Raw genomic sequence first — 16,737 nt, forward strand, 5'->3', positions numbered from 1 at the left:
TGTTATCATCTAAACTTTAAAGCATTCACAACATCAAATAAATGCATTGCCACATACATATGAAAAGAAAACTGATATATAAGATGTCTAGTGCTACATCACACATCAACGGTGAATCATGTCCTAAATCTTGAGTCCTGACTCAACCTCAAAGTATCAACAAAAATTTAATAAATGTATCTCATCCAATGCTGCAAAAGTCGAACTCGGGAATAAATAGGCAAGGGTCTGAAAATTGAAAAAGTTGTAAAAGTTGGGAAAATCGAAAAAATGGGCAAAAACTCAGCAAAGTTAAAAAAGTACAAAAATATTCATTTTTTTCAATTTCGAAAAACTCAATTTTTTATCATTTAATCCTCGATTTTTATGATTTAATCCCAATTTAATCGCGATTTTTTAAAATTTAATCTCTTTTTTTTTAATATTTTCAGTTTCAAAAAACTCGCCAAAAAATCGGTTGATAAAATTGTTTGGTTGAAAAATTCGGGATTTGGGGATTTTATCGTGATTTAATCTCGATTTTTGTATTCTCATGATCATGCGTAATCTACAATGACTACAAATACATAAATTACTAACTAATGATTTCCTCCGCCCCTTTTATGGGAAAAGGTAAGGCTTTTCCTCTAGAGGAAGAAAGCCTTGGGTCTGGAATTGGATTCTAATGTCCTCTAGGTGGTGTCACCTCTTGCTGCTGTTGCTCCACCACCACCTTCTACTCCTCTACCTCATTCTCCCCTCTGATTGCTACCTCCTCAAGGGCCTCCTCTAACAAATCAAGGGTTGATTCCATGACAAACCTCTTGGCCTCAACCCTCCATGCAGCAGTGGTGCCAATTCCTTCCAATGATATGTCCTCCATGTTAGGTGTTTTCTGAATTTGCCTCACCGAAAATTAAAATCAGAGATTGTAGTAGACGTAGACCATGTCATTAAGGTGTTGGGTCTCCAACTTGTATGAGGGTCATAAATTATAAATTAATAATTATAAAAATAATAAATTATAATTTATAACAATGTTCCACCAAATTTCCTCGATGGGCGGACATGAGAACGGGGAGATGCATAGGGGATGTGTGGGAGCGCCCCCAAATTTTAGGAAAATTCAAGGGGATGTGGGGTTGTCGGTGTGTGTGAGTTATATATATATGTTTGTCTTGATTCAAATTCAAATTCAATAATAAAATACATTGATTTAAGTTCATCCTTCATTATTCTAGAATCTAATTAGTACTAAGCAAAATAGTAGATATTAAAGTTTGAAGACTGTAATAGTAAATTGAAACTACAAAATGCAAAGATAGTAAAAAGTGACGAGTCAGAGACTTGTTCTAAGGTCATCAATATCTAGAGTCAAGACTCAAAAGTTAAAACTAAAAATGAACAATGGACGATGAACCAATCTTATCAGTGAAGTCACCCGGTTCGAGTTCGCGTTTGAATTTGACAACCTTGAAATTCAAAAAAAAATTCGACAATAAAATATTGGATGACAAGTTTTATATATATATTTTTTCCAAAGGAAAAAAATGTAATTGCATTCATTTTTGAAAATGATGTAATTACATTATGTAGATGCATGTTGATTGTGCATTCAAAAAGGGAGAGACTATTTTGGGCATTTATTTAGACCAAGCTTGATTTACAAAAAACATGCATGTGTTAGCCTTAAATGCTTTGACCAGAGTTAGAAAAAAGTTGAGATTGCCACAAGAAGCTATAGAGAGAGCAAGAAAAAGGTGACTAGATAAACAGTAAAGTACAAGAAAGTTGTTAATAAACCAAAAATGTTTTGATTCAAGAGATTATGCGATGGATGCCCCTATAAGTAGATCCCTGTATGGCTTGTGGTAGAAGGCATAGCTGGTGGTAACATCACAAAGTTCCAAGATCTCCCATGGACCTTCATCCATCAGCAATCCTTCGGTTTTCTTCTGTGTTCCTTTCGTTGTAAAATGTGAGAGCATTTGACAAGTTACATATATATATATATATATATATATATAGATAGATATAACATTCATAATATAATAAAAATATTAAATAACTTTAATTTTAATTATATATTATAATTCAAATTATTAACATTTATAACTTAAATTATAAATTAAATATAATATTTTACAAATTAAATATATTATAATTTATAAATATATTAAAGTTGATATATCATTATAGCTTTCTTTAAAGATCTTGAAGAATGAAAGAGGGTTTTAGACTAGGGTCCCTAGTTTTGGGGCGGAGTGGGTCTTTCAATCTATCCATGGTTTCCAGAGTTTAATTTGCTTACCATGAAGTCCTTTCTTGTACTTGCTCCCAAACTTACCCCTTCAATAGATCTAGCCAGAGATCTTAGAGGACATCAAGGACTCCATACACTGCTTTATTGAGGTAGACAGTGAAAGATTGTCAAAGGGCTTTGTAAGTTTTGTTCGCATACGTGTGGAAGTGGACCTCAGTGAAGGTTTTCTAGACAAAATTGTCCTCAAGTGGGGAGACAAGGAGTATTCCCAACCTTTGGACTATGAATACACTGCGTTTAGGTGTAGAACCCACCAAAAGCTTGAGCACCTTCAGCGGGCGTGTCCCTTTCCAAAAGGGATTGTCAGATCATAGGAGGTGAAGAGAAAAAATTATGGCTGGCAAGAACCAAAGACAACATCAGGTGCTAAGAAATTTGTAGATCAAAAGCAGAATAGGTTCCAACAACAAAAGACAACAATGAACAATGCAACATCTCAAGATCTAGGGAAACCTTGTTACTTTTTGCAATTGCAGTCAAATTCAACCTTGGACAACTCAAATGATCGAGATGATGATTGCATTAGGTTCCTCTTTTCGAGAGGACCAAAATTGACCTAAATATCACCTTATTTGGACAAGCGAAAGTTGGTTTTTGAATTTATTTATTCACTCATGTATATTGGGTTAGGTCGGCTCTAAGCACATGTTAAATTGGACAGGTCAACCTCAACCCCAAGTGGACCCTCATGAAATCCTATAAATAGAAGAGACCTCAAGCTCATTTGGATACAATTGATCAAGCCATCTTCTCTTCTCTTATTGTCTTGGTTCGCATAGGTCTATTGGAGGAAAGTTCGCGCAAGGGTCCGAAATCTTAGGGGTGAAGCTCGCACTGATCTAGGGTTTTTGATTCCTGGACGCTGGCACACAGTAGTCATGACAACGTCCAGAGAGCCCTAGACGCTGGCACAGAAGCCTATGGGAGCATCTAGGGTTTCAGAGGCAGATCTGGAGGTGTCGATCCCCAGACGTTCGCACAGAGTGGTCCAGAGAGTGTCCAGGTAGTCCCGGACGCTCACACAGTAACTCGAAGAGAGCGTCTGAGGGTTTGGAGTAGATCTGGGTGAGTTGGTCCCTGGACGCACGCACATAATGGTCTAGAGAGCGTCGGGGCTACCGTAGACGCTGTCATACAGTTCACACAGAGCGTCCAAGATTTCTATAGACGCTAGCACAACTCCTCCTTGCGTCCAGGACCTAAAGATGAGTTATCAGTATGCAGTAGTGTTCAACTCAGTGATATTAGTATCCAGCAGTTGACTTCAGTCAGAGACAAGACACTATAGTTCTTAGAAGCACGGTTGTGATTATAAGCATGATTAGATCTGTTTCATGAATATCATAGTTGTTTTGTTGCATAGATAAAGTTATGGATCATTGTACTCTCTTTTGCTGAATCATTTGATGATGATCTAAGAAGAAGAAGATTTGCAAGGGTTTTCCCCATAGTGGGTTTTGCCCTGGTCTCGGACCAATCCTGGTGTCTCTATGTGTGTGCATGCTTTTCTTCTATTGTTCCTTTATGTTTCGCTGCATTGATGATGATGATGTTGTTCTTTCTATATAATTGCATATGCTGATGAATAATGGTGTAGATCTGAATAATGTAATGATGATATGGGGTGAACTTAATGTATTAATGAAGAAATGCAATTATCAAAGCAAAGAACAATGTAGCCCTATGAAAAATTAACATGGTTTCAGAGCTGGGCTAAAGAAAAGTCATGGAGATCACCCCGATGATGACACCTTAGATGGATGTTAGAAGAGGATGGTGGAGACCTAAAAGAATTCTAGGGTTTGAAGAAAACCCTAGGCAACTTGATTATTAGGGTTTGATGGATTCTATGAGGTTAGGGTTGGATAGAAAACCCTGGTTTATGGAAACAATATGAGATATGGAACCTAGTTGGTCAATGTGAAGATACTCAAGCACTTGACAAAGATTCGATGAAGCCCTAGATGGGATAATCTCTAGCAGGCTTGGTTGGATAACTGAAGGCAACATTGGTATATGGACCATGGACATTGATGGCTCTTGAAGATTGGTTTAATAGGGAGAGGATCACCTCTCATTGTAGATAACTATTTTTTGACTCATGATGCCTCTTACTTTTGTTTAGACTTATGGATCTGTTGATTATGTTTATTGCTTATACTTCCTGCATATGTATTTGAGTATATGGATGTTTCTAACCTCCTTGATGAGATATGATGAGTAGATCCTTCTCGAGGATCATTTGAAATGCAGGAAGGATGGTTAGAGCTGGAAAAGGTTAAAAGGCACTATATGAAAAGATGACAAAGTGCTTCAAGCAGCCTATGTCTAATGAAAAGGTGCACAGGTATTTGAATACCACAAGGTATGCATGGTATGTTGTATTTCAGCTGTAACATTGGATGGCTCGGTAAGCCCTAAGGTATGATGAGAATGTCTCTTTCTTTGATGGCTCATACATGCATATGAAAGTGACTTGGATCTATGTTTCCTATGATAAAATGATGCACCTGGTGTTGAACATTTTGATCTTCTTGAATTCTATGAGGCTATCTAATATTGATACATTGATACACTTGATGATTGGCTAACATCCATCCGTTGGACATCTTGATCCTATAAAGAAGGCTAGCACCTTGACTCTAGTAAATGATACTCTTGATACTTGTCATGATGGATTTCATATAGAAGGATAGCTCATTGACTCCTATACATGAGTCTGCTGATAATGCTTGGGATAAGCATGATAAAAGCATACAGAAAGAGAGATTGACACTCTCTTTGTTTTGATAAAGTTTTATTGAATGACCTTACCTGATCCTATTGATCATGATAAGCATGATGTTAGAGGTATAACTATGAGATTGATATTCTAGATCTCTTACTACCTGTGGTCATGTCTTGATAACATATGGTAAATCTGAATGTCCTAACTTGATGGAGTATCTTGATAGAAAGTATTGTGTTCATAATCTCTAAGATATGATGTTGCATCTATCTGCTGCCTTGAGTCTAACCTTTGGTTGATGTCATGACGCTGATAACAATGATAGATATATGATCTAACAGATTTGCTTTTGCATGACTCTAGTAGAGACAGGCTGATGACATGAATGAAGATGAATGAAGTAGATCCCCAGTCAGAGAGAGAATCTCTTCTCAAACTACTATTTGCATTATGTATTATTGAAATATGATCTATGTGCATATGACATTATTGATTTGCAAAAAATTCTTAGATCTGAAGCTTGTACAAAAATTAGGGTTTATGTTTTGGACGCAGTCACAAATCTGTGAGATCTCGTCCCTCGACGCACACATGCTAAGGCCCAGGTAGTGTCTAGGTAGCTAAAGACGCTCCCATGCTAACCTAAAGGGAGTGTCCAGGGGTTTGACTACAATTGACCATCATCTGAAGCTTTTTGAAATTGTATGAACTCTGAATCAAGATGTCCCTAACATATTCTGCTACTGTAATATGATTTCTGAAGTTGTTGGGTAAAATTGATGATCACATAAAAATGAAGTATTGTGCATGATATCAAGTGATCAGGTCCTGGAAGATGTTAGTTCCACAAATGTGTTGCAGATAACAAGATCTGGAAGCAGGAAAAGCTTGAATGTTTGCCATAACATGAACATGCAGATTGAACTTGTGTTTGCAGGTGATTGGGACATACATATAGATAAGTCACTATGCTTGTGCTACAAGAGTTTGGCATGATTTGGTTGATTGATATAGATGAACAATGTTTTGTCATGATGCTTGACGATAACTTGAATTGATGATTGAGATATGCTTTGACTATAGATCTCTCTACAATAGCAAATTTGGACTTGACCTGATGACTAATGATCTGATTTGACGATTGTTGATTTGCCTTGATGTCTATGCTATGTGGGCATAATGACTTATGTGAGTATTCAGAAAAATGATTTTGTATTGGCCTCCTCATTCCTAGCACAATGGTTGAGGTAATGATAGTTGTGATTCAGCATGAAAATGGAACCTGCATGACTCATCCTTGGTGTATGCATTTACACCTAGTGACAGAAATGACTTGTATTATGATTATGAGAATGAATTGATCAAGTTCAGATTGATAATGCATGGTTGATGACAACTTGTTGGAATAATAATAAATGAAGTCATGACTTGATATGAGCTCTCCCTGTCTCTTGGTTGAAAGAATTGATACTGTGATGTTGATGACTTTGATAATGGTTGTGATTTGACTTCTAAACTTTGATAAGATGACTCTGTTGATGTGATGGTACAACATTGATTTATGTTATGTTGGCTTAGCAAGGCATTATGCTTAGAGCATTGCATGAAGCAAGCTCCCCGATCCAGATATGTCTATATTTGACAGTTATCAGATGAGGTCAGGATGATGAGTTCCAAGTTGAGGCTTTGATTTTGATTATGGTTTTGGTTTTATATCCTAATGGTCTACCCTTGACAGGTGATGAGCCTCTGATGATCTAAATCAGAGGGAGATAGCTTCTGAAGCTCGAAATGATGTATCATGGCATGATGAATCGATTTCTGGAATCTGGAAAAGAAATTCTATATTGCAAATCTATTGGAAAATGTTTTTTTGAATAATGAAAATGCAAATCCTTGGATACTTCGATTTGAAGTTCAAAGATGTTGTTGAACTTGAAATGGCATCCGATTGTTGATTGAAGAATTGATGTTTCGTTTTGAACATCCATTTGTATATATATGATGTGCATAGAACCTAAATAAATTCATGAGTGAGCCGCTTGATTCACATAAAGTTGCCACTGAGCATCCTTTGAAATATCTGCATGATATATTCTATTTTTGAGGCTGAGATAGTTCTCCTCTGATATGTGATTGCATGGATGTATTACCGATATTTGAGATTATTGTTGATAAGCACATCTGGATGCTGTTTTAGTATGAGATCTGCCATCTTATTTTATATTTTAGTATCTTTGATGAGAGGTCCATAGCATGATTGAGGTTGAATATGATGTTGCCTAGCATGGCTAGCTGTGATGCAGGATGCAAAAGCTTCTTAGAGAGTTGTCTGAGCATGATCTGGATATGACATGGATACATTGTGATGACATAATGTGGGATTTGATTGGTAGGAAATACCATATTTATAGTTTGGACCGAGATACTCTCATATATTGAGACATTGCAGCTGTTCGAAACAAGCTCAAGCTTGTGGATGGCACCTCCTTGAGACGCTGTCACAAAACTGGGCATTATAGTCCCTGGATGCTGGCACACAGTGGTCATGATAGTGTCTAGAGAGCCCTAGACGCTGACACAAAAGCCTATGGGAGTGTCCAGGGTTTCAGAGGCAGATCTGGAGGTGTTGGTCCCTGGACACTCGCATAGAGTGGTCCTGAGAGCATCCAGGCAGTCCCAAATGCACACACAATAACTGGAAGAGAGCATTTGAGGGTTTGGAGCAGATTTGGGTGAGTCGGTCCCCGGACGCACGCACATAATGGTCTAGGGAGCGTCCGAGCTACCATAGACACTGGCATACAGTTCACAGAGAGCGTCCTGGATTTCTATAAACGCTCGCACAACTCCTCCCTACTTCCAGGACCTAAAGATGAGTTATTAGTATGCAGTAGTGTTTAACTCAGTGACAACAGTATCCAGTGGTTGATTTCAGTCAGTGGAAACACACTATAGTTCTCAGAAGTAGGGTTGTGATTATAAGCATGATTAGATCTGTTTCATGAATATCATAGTTGTTTTGTTGCATAGATAAAGTTATGGATCATTGTACTCTTTTTTGTCGAATCATTTGATGACGATCTAAGAAGAAGAAGATTTGCAAGGCATGGCAATCTCTCAAGAAAATGAGCAATTGGCTTTAGCCTTAGTTGTAACAAATAGTTTTGTAGGATGGATTGATGTCCATAGGAGAAAGGGGTAAAAGGAAAAACCCATGAATCACCCTAGTCTTTGAATCCATAGATGTAGTAGGGCTTCTTTGATGTAATTTGAATATCTGATGTAATCTGTTTTTTTGGAAATAATTGAATTAATTTACAAAAAAAATTATATAAGTTATATATACCTATATTGATGAATAAATATATTATATAAATTTAAATTATGATTATATAAAACCTTAAATTATTGTGTAAATGATTTTCTATTTTATTTTATTTATATATATAAAATATATTAAAATATATATAGTAATATGATAAATAAATAAGTAATTTTAATTTAAACTATGATTATTAAAAACTTTTTAAGTTATGTAAATAATTATTTTTACATATATCTACGACTTCAAGTTTAACTACACAGAATGGAGACTTTAAGAATCAAAGTCCCTATTTAAAAAAAAAATTAAACCCTTGTTGAATCTATTCAAATATTATTTCCAAGTTCTCTTTTGTGTTCAATTGAATGTTATTGGTGAATTTAAACCAATAAATTCAATTTTATTTTAGGTTTGGTGAATTTTGACGTTGAAATTTGTTGAACCCGGTGACTTAGGTTATTAGAATTGGATAGGTGATTGAATTGGTTGACCCTAAAATTGGGAACTAGGAAAAAAGTCGGACCAAAAACTGATCAACCAAAAAATCCATAAATATTTAAGTTTTGAAAAAAATTACGTAAATATTCATGTGCATCCATATGAATCCAAATCTTTATACAAAAATATGCTAATTTTCTCATATATATATATATATATACATATATCAAGGGTGCATATAACAAAAATAACATTGAGTGCAATCCATATTTTCACTGAAAATACATTAACAAAGAGGCTCTAGATGGCCTCTATTGTCCAAAGAAATTAATGCTACAACAAATACCTACATATCATCAAAAACGTTGCATATAATGGGATCCTCATCATCAATATTACCTTATAAGCATTAAAATAAGATTGAAGAAGCTTAACATGCCAAGTCGAGATTTTGTTTGAGTGATAGGTACAATTTTACTAGGGTTATCATAGAGGAGTTCAATAATGAATGCCATCAACATCAAGGTACATAGAGGGGTTGGTGCCCTTGATTAAATGTTAGTTCCATACCCTCATACATGATAAAATCCATTGAAAATGTTGCAATGCCCCCAATCTTGAAATCTTGAAAAATTTTAAGTCTGCTGGAGTTTGAGTGGGATCTAAAATGTTGGAAAATGTAACTAGGTTTGATCTTCATAATTATCTTTGTACTTGTATTATTATGTAAAAATCAAAAAGAAGAAAAAGAAGAAAATAAATCTTTTTATTTGTTAAGCATATTCATGCTTCTAGGATTTATTGAGTCAAAGAGTCAAAGTCCTATTTGGACTTGTAAAGAAAAAGGAAAATATTTTTCAAAATGTTATTTGGGTTAATTCACCTCAAGAAGCCAAGTTGGCCCTCCTGGATGACAAGCCGAATCACTCAAAAGATGTTTTTATTCACATACGAAAACAACTATATGTTGGCATACATCCTCCACTATTTTGGCAGGCAATTCGGTGCTCTTTTTGTGATGGATTTTGAGGTAGAGAGATGCGAAGTTCAAAGGCTATTTTCTTGTGAAGGAGTGTGAGTTCACGAGGCTATATAGTTGCAAAGTAATGCAATTTTTTTGTGTAGATGATTTGAAATGATGCAATTTTTTTGTGGAAGATGATGCAAGTTCCTTGAAGTAATCAATTTGGAGGGCTTGACTTGGCTTCTTGGAGGTTGTATTTTTGGGTTTTGGATTTCTCACTTTGATCTGACTCTATAAGAAGAGGATAATTTCCAGGTTTTCCCCTTTGTGGGGTTTTTATCTTGACTTGGAGCCTATATCTTGTGTCTCTTGTTCTTTATGATCTTCATAGTTTGCATTTTGGTAATTTCTTTATGAAAGGAAGAATACAAACATAAAAATTTAATAAAGCTAACAAATTCACGAGTAATTACCATAACAGAGAAATCGACCCTAATTCGTAAGCACATTGATTTCTCAACATAAATTTCTACTTTCTCCATATGAAATCCGATGAGGTCACAACCACTCTCAAACATATTGAGTCAATGAATGTAATGTTAACAATTAAAGTAAAAGGATGAAAATGAAAGATAAAGAAATTTATTTAACATTTCGATTAAGCACATAACATTAGTATTAGGATTTCCCACTCATAAATTATTGTTTTCAAGCAAAATTTAGGGGGATGCCCACAAGCATCGATTTTGGGGAAACACATCCCCCACATTGTTGAAAATTTCCCCTTGTCTCCCTAAGTTTCTTCAAAAGGGGGACGTGGGGAAATGTTTCCCTAGGCATCCCTCCATCCCTAGATTGTAGAAAATGTGGGGAGCATGCCCCCCACCCTAGGGGACACGTCCCCATGGAACACTGATTTATAATGAATTCAAAAATTTAATTTGAAACATTTTAACTTGTTGCGCTTCTTAGGCTGTATTTTTTTAAATACACTTTGGTTGTGCTCGCATCTGGAGGAGATACATGTTTGGATGAGCACTCAAATGGCAAGCTTTTGGCGATTGGTACTTTGCCACCATAGCTTGTCCATGAAGCATCTACAACAAATAAGAGAAACATAAGAAAAGACATTGAAATTTCAAAGTTGAAGCAAAGTATGAAGAGACAATGAAATTTGAAATTGAAGCAAAATATGAAGAGACAATGAAATTTGCAACAACTAAAGCTTACTCGCAATTTTGGTCTTCCTATTGTGGATAGCCATGTCAAAGCTAAATGTACCACCTGCCATCTTATATATCTCCATTTCTTTAGAAATATCTGCACGTACTTCTGGAGATGGCACCATCTTATGAACACAAGTGAAGAATCCATCCATCACCTCATCATCAAATTTGAAACCAGAGTAAGAAAATGTGGGGTTGAGGTAAATCCTTGTAGCATGAATGGGATGTTGGAGTGTATTGTTCCATCTCTCATCAATCACTCTCCACATCAACTATTGCTTCCCAAACCCCTCATCATGCTTATCCTCATAGGTACAAATGGCTTCTTTGGCCCTATCCATGGCCTCATATAGGTAGTCTGTCCAAAGACTCTCCTTATATGAAATTAGCCTGCATATGGCCTCTCCCTCTAGTTTGTGGTTAAAAGATGAAGCATGCCACTCTATGAAAGAAGCATTCTCTTCACATCCCACATAGAATTCAAGAAAGATTGAAGAGATATCAAGCTAGTGGAAAACCATGTAATGGTAGGACGCACCAACTCCTCGTTCTTGGTGAATCTTCTCATCAAGCTAAGCACAAATGCATGATTACATATAATTTTTTTATGCTCTTGGATGATTCAACAATATCCCTAACATAAGGAATTTTCCCTATCTCCTCTAACATCAAATCAATACAGCGTGCGACACAATTTGTCCAAAACAAGTTAGGATACCTCTCCATAAGCAACTTTCCAACAACAACATAATTTGCAACATTGTTTATTGAGTTGGAAAACATTTCGTGGACCTAACTCTTGAATGAATAGGTCCGACAACTCACATAATAATTGTGCATCTTTAATATATGCAGATGCACCAACAAATTTCACAAACATTGTCCCCTTGGGGCAATTAACCAAGAAGCTAATTAGGGTTCTACCTTTTTTATTGGTCCAACCATCTAACATCATAGTGCATCCATTGTGTTCCCATGATGCCCTAAACCCCTCCAATCTAGCATTGCAATCAACCTTTTCGTTTTGAAAAACATGCCCTCTCAACTTTTCATAGGAAGGGGTTTTGTCCCCCAAACGAACAATAGAAATATATTAACCATAGGCTAGTAGAATGGATTGTTCTTGGAAATGCTGAAAGGAACGCCACTCCAAAGAAAACACCTACCCACTAGTTTGTTAGCTTCTTCCTTCTCCTTTATTTTAAGTGTTGACCTAATAAAAGCTTGTGCATCAGGGGTTGTTTTAGGAACAAAAATTGATGAGGTAGATGTGTGGCGGCCATTGTGGAAGGTGATGCTAAAGAACCACTTTCACTTCCCCCCACTGCCCCCCATGCAATTTGTCTTTTCACAATTGCCCTGTTACCTTTGGAAAATTCTTTATCTTGCAATGATTTGGTGGCAATATGAATGATTTTTGGAGTTGCATTTGGGCAAAGTGGTATTTCAATTGGGAGATTAGCCCCCTGCCATATGCTTCTGACACTACTTGCAATTCAAATTTTGTCTATTGAACCCCCTTTGTTCAATATAGTCCCACATAGGGTCCAAAGCTCTTGGTGTTTTTCAATGTAATGATTCTAGGGCACAATTTAAAAAAAAACAAAAATCAACATTTTTACTATCAAGATTCAAAATAAATAAAAAATTGCATAAAAAGACAAATTTAACTACAAAAAAAATTGCAATAATAGGGGGACAGCCCATTCCTTCCAAATACGACTTATACTTACACTTAGACCTAATGGACTTAGTCAAGCTGAGCACTTACACATGCATGCTGCAAAATACCAAATGGCAAATGTACTAGTAGTTATGGGAAGTTGGCCACTAGTTGGGAAACCTTGTCCACTCAATGAATTGATAATGGCAGAAAAAAAACCACTCATTCCCTAGAAAAATCATGGAAAAAATGGGCGACTGAAAACCCAAGAAAAATCTAAAGAAAAACAAAAAGAGGGCGGAAATTTATGCCCATACTTGCAAGTGTGCTCACTATTGAGGGAAATTGATACCCACTCCAAAAGCTCATGGGATTGGCCACAAGAAATTGTGTTCTCCTCCTCCGTCACTCAAGAAACAATGTTCTCCTCCTCCTTTGCTCTCAAACACAAGCTCTTTGTTGCAAAATGAGCAAAAAAACCAAAATTTCACTTAAATCCAGTCTTGGGCATGGGCGGACAATTTTTTCATTTTTTTTTACAATAACATCGCTATGTTGACAATATTATCATAAATTTTTCGGCTGGGAAAAAATCACTGTTTCTTTTAGTTAATAATATTGTTATCTTGGAAAAATTGCCATATGATGATATTTTCTTGATTTTATCATGCAATTTGTGATAATGGTACATACAACTTGTTCAGTTCTTAAACATGAATAGCAAAATTAAAATCTATAAGTAATTAAAGAGATGAAAATAACTAACACCAATTGTTTAAAGAATGTGTAATAATGTACCACACTAAACTATTTACAAGATGGGCACTAGAAATTCTAGCAAAATGTGATAAGTCGACCACTTTGACGTCTCATATTTTAGTTTTCTTGTTTTTCTATCAAATTCTTCTCATAAGTGGGGATGAAAATATGACTAAAATTTTTAGAGAACAAAACATTTTGACACTACTATCTCTTGTTGAAAAACTTATGAAATGATCTGAAATTATCATACAGTATTTGTAATTATACAAGACTTAACTGCCAATAGATCATTTAAGTCCCTAAAATATATTTGTGTGTATGTGTGCATGCAACAATTGAATTGTATCAAATAATTGATAGAATATATTATAGTGTACCTAATATATGGCCCTCACTTGCCACTTATACGCCCCTTCTAGAATAGTTATGGTCCACTCCTTTTAACTACCTATGGATACTTTCCATTTTTTGAGGAGTTTACATGACATGATGGGTTGGTTGATGTTATTTTTCCATCTTTGGAGGAAAGCATTAGGATCGAGGCTTTTTATACATATCTCACCTTTTGAGGAAAGTGCTATGCTCTAGGAGGCCTTTTGAGGTTTGATCATCATAACGACATAACATTTGAGGTAGATTCCACACTTTGAAAAAGTTTGCTTGGCTTAGAGAGAGCCCTTTGGGCATTTGCACACATTCCAAGCGGAGTGCTCCACATTTGACTTTTCTTGTTGTTCACTCCCTAAAAAGAGGACGTTTGGGCTTTATTTAGCTTCTAATTTCTATCCCTTCCACACTTCTATGTTTGATGATATCATATTTTAATGAATTTATGTTTAGAAGACTTCTTTTGGGGAAATATTTTATTTTATTCTATTCATGTACCCCTCTTTTAAGCTATAAAAGAGATGGATGTCATTGTCTTAAGGAAGTTCTTTTGGTTGGTGTCTTGATTCATTTTTCCCTCCCATTTCTATTGACTCTCATAGGTGATTTGGAGTAGCAACATAGAGGGAGATTATGCTATCCCCTTTGTTGTGTTGTAAGCATGTTTATGTTTGGCCATGTTACAACAAAATCTAGCACCTAGAAAAGTGTGAAGTCCCAAGCAGCAAGGTGTTAGCTTTGTGTAACCTAGCAAGGCTACCCATTGTCAACTTAGTAGCTCGTCCTCACTCTTCATGTGACTCTTCTCCAACACAAGAGGTGTATTCCTAAGTAGGATTGCTTAGGCTATGGAGTGGAGGCTCTAGGTGATGAATGAAGAGTAAGCCTTAAAACATAGGTTGTGGCACATGGAAAAAATGGAAATGAGGAAAATGATATGGGAATGAATGCGAAGGAAGAATAGGGATCAAGGAAATGGGATGATATGGGACCAGTGCGCATCAATATATGAGTAGATGGAATCATGAAATGTTGTATGAAGGAACTAGTGTGTCACAATAGATAACTATTACATAACAAATAACTACGGAGACAAAAAGGATACATTAGAGACTTCAAACAAGCATGGAAATTGAAGTGCCCGTCATATTACAATCAAACTGTCATATAGGAAACATCTATTCAATAATTCAACAATTAATAACCACCAAAATGTATCACATTAGTTATCAGGGGGGAAATATGCTAAAATGTAGGAGAAATTGATCCGAGTTGTTAGTTTTTGTAGCTTAGACAAGTATTTCCATGAGGGTGTATACTTATGGAAATTGTCACTAAATGTATCCTATGCCTTTTCTAGAATTTCACCAAAGTTACTAAAGTGGGTCACTTGATGATTTAATTAAGAGAGAGCCATTGATCTCACAATTAAATATTAATTATTGAAGGTTAGGTTTTTGGCTCATGTCAAAGTTTTAAAAGACAGAGGGCAAAGGACAAAGACACAAAAAGAGAACATTCATTTCACGAGTTACATGACTGAAGAAGAAAACCAGAGATTTGATTTTCAGCCATTGGCAAGGAGTTTCAACCAATGTTGCACGAAGCAGGGATGAACGGGGACGTTTTTTGGAAGTGAGGACGCGAAAGCGTCATTTTCCAAAAATATAGGAAGCAAAGCGTCTCATAAGCATCTACTATATATTTATATTTTTTAATATTTTTTTTGCATTTATATTCAAAACAAACATCCCAAATACCAAATTAGTTGTAGAAGACATGAAAACATGCATATTTTTACATAAATCAAGATAGATATGGCATTCATGATTCCATTGTACATCAATGATTAATTATTTGAGCATCAACCATCTATATTCTAGAAATTACAAACATACATCAAATTTTTAAGCATATTATAAAACATAAAACATTTAAGTATATTATAAAACATAGAGCATATTATGATTTATCTAGCAAGTGAGAAATTGTCAACATTTGTCATGTCCAAAATTCAAATAACAATGTTTACAAAATAGGTCACTTGGTCACCGCTAAGACAAAAAGGTTCAAATTCATAACAAGCCTACAAGTCTAATGATTAATCTATGACAAAAGTAGTAAATTGTGAATATGTCTACTAATCTCTCCTCCTTCCACCACGAAGAGAACGTGGTAGTGGGCTTCCACATGATGGCAATGAAGAAGATGGTGCTTGTGGAAGTTGTGGCACTGAAAATGATGAAGACGAACCCCCTATTGTTGGTGTTGAACCATGGAACCTGGGAACCAAGGGACCAGATGGGGGTGGCATCTCAACTCGATCATCATCATACTAGAATCGCTCAAAAAATTCATACCAAAAAAAGCCACTAGTTAACAAAAAGAATTAAAAATAGGGATTAGAGAAATGCTTTATAAGCAAAATTCATACCACAACGGACATACCTAGATAAGAGCATCCTCTAATTTCTCTAATCGCAACACTCCAAATTGGGCTCCTCTGGATTCTTGTCCCAAACCTTAAGGTCTTTATTAATCTTTGCATGATCACAATAATGGGACAACAATCGCAAGTTGTAATGAACATAAACCAAGCTCTCTGCCTAGTCTAAACTCAACCTATTCCTTTTAACACTGTGGATGAAAGAATAAGAGCTCCAACAGCTCTTTGCAGAAGAAGTGTTTACCACCTGTGATAGCACCCGCAATGCCAAAGTCTTTAGAAGTGGTGTTTGAGCACTTTCTTGATGACTCCATATCAATTTGTGCCATTGAATGTACATGCATAGAGCACTCATTTTTCTTCTTGATTTATTGGTTGTCACAGTAGTCTCCTTTTCTCAACTTTGAAAAAACCTTTCTTTGTTCTTTCTCTTTGGTATGTGTGCACTTGATGATGGGAAGACCATCTTGTTACTTGTGGTAGTTGGAATTTTGGA

General features: G+C 35.8%; 1 protein-coding gene across 4 annotated transcripts in view; it reads left to right on the forward strand.

Moving 5' to 3' along the window:
* LOC149250230 (transcriptional corepressor LEUNIG_HOMOLOG-like) overlaps window positions 1-16,737 on the forward strand; it is a 70,331-nt gene that overhangs the window by 25,580 nt on the left and 28,014 nt on the right. The gene's annotated exons all lie outside the window — the stretch shown is intronic.

This window comes from Pinus tabuliformis, chromosome 7 (genome assembly GCF_031772625.1).
Source record: "Pinus tabuliformis cultivar Carrire ecotype Pingquan chromosome 7, CPIR1, whole genome shotgun sequence".
Classification (NCBI taxonomy): Eukaryota; Viridiplantae; Streptophyta; class Pinopsida; order Pinales; family Pinaceae; genus Pinus; species Pinus tabuliformis.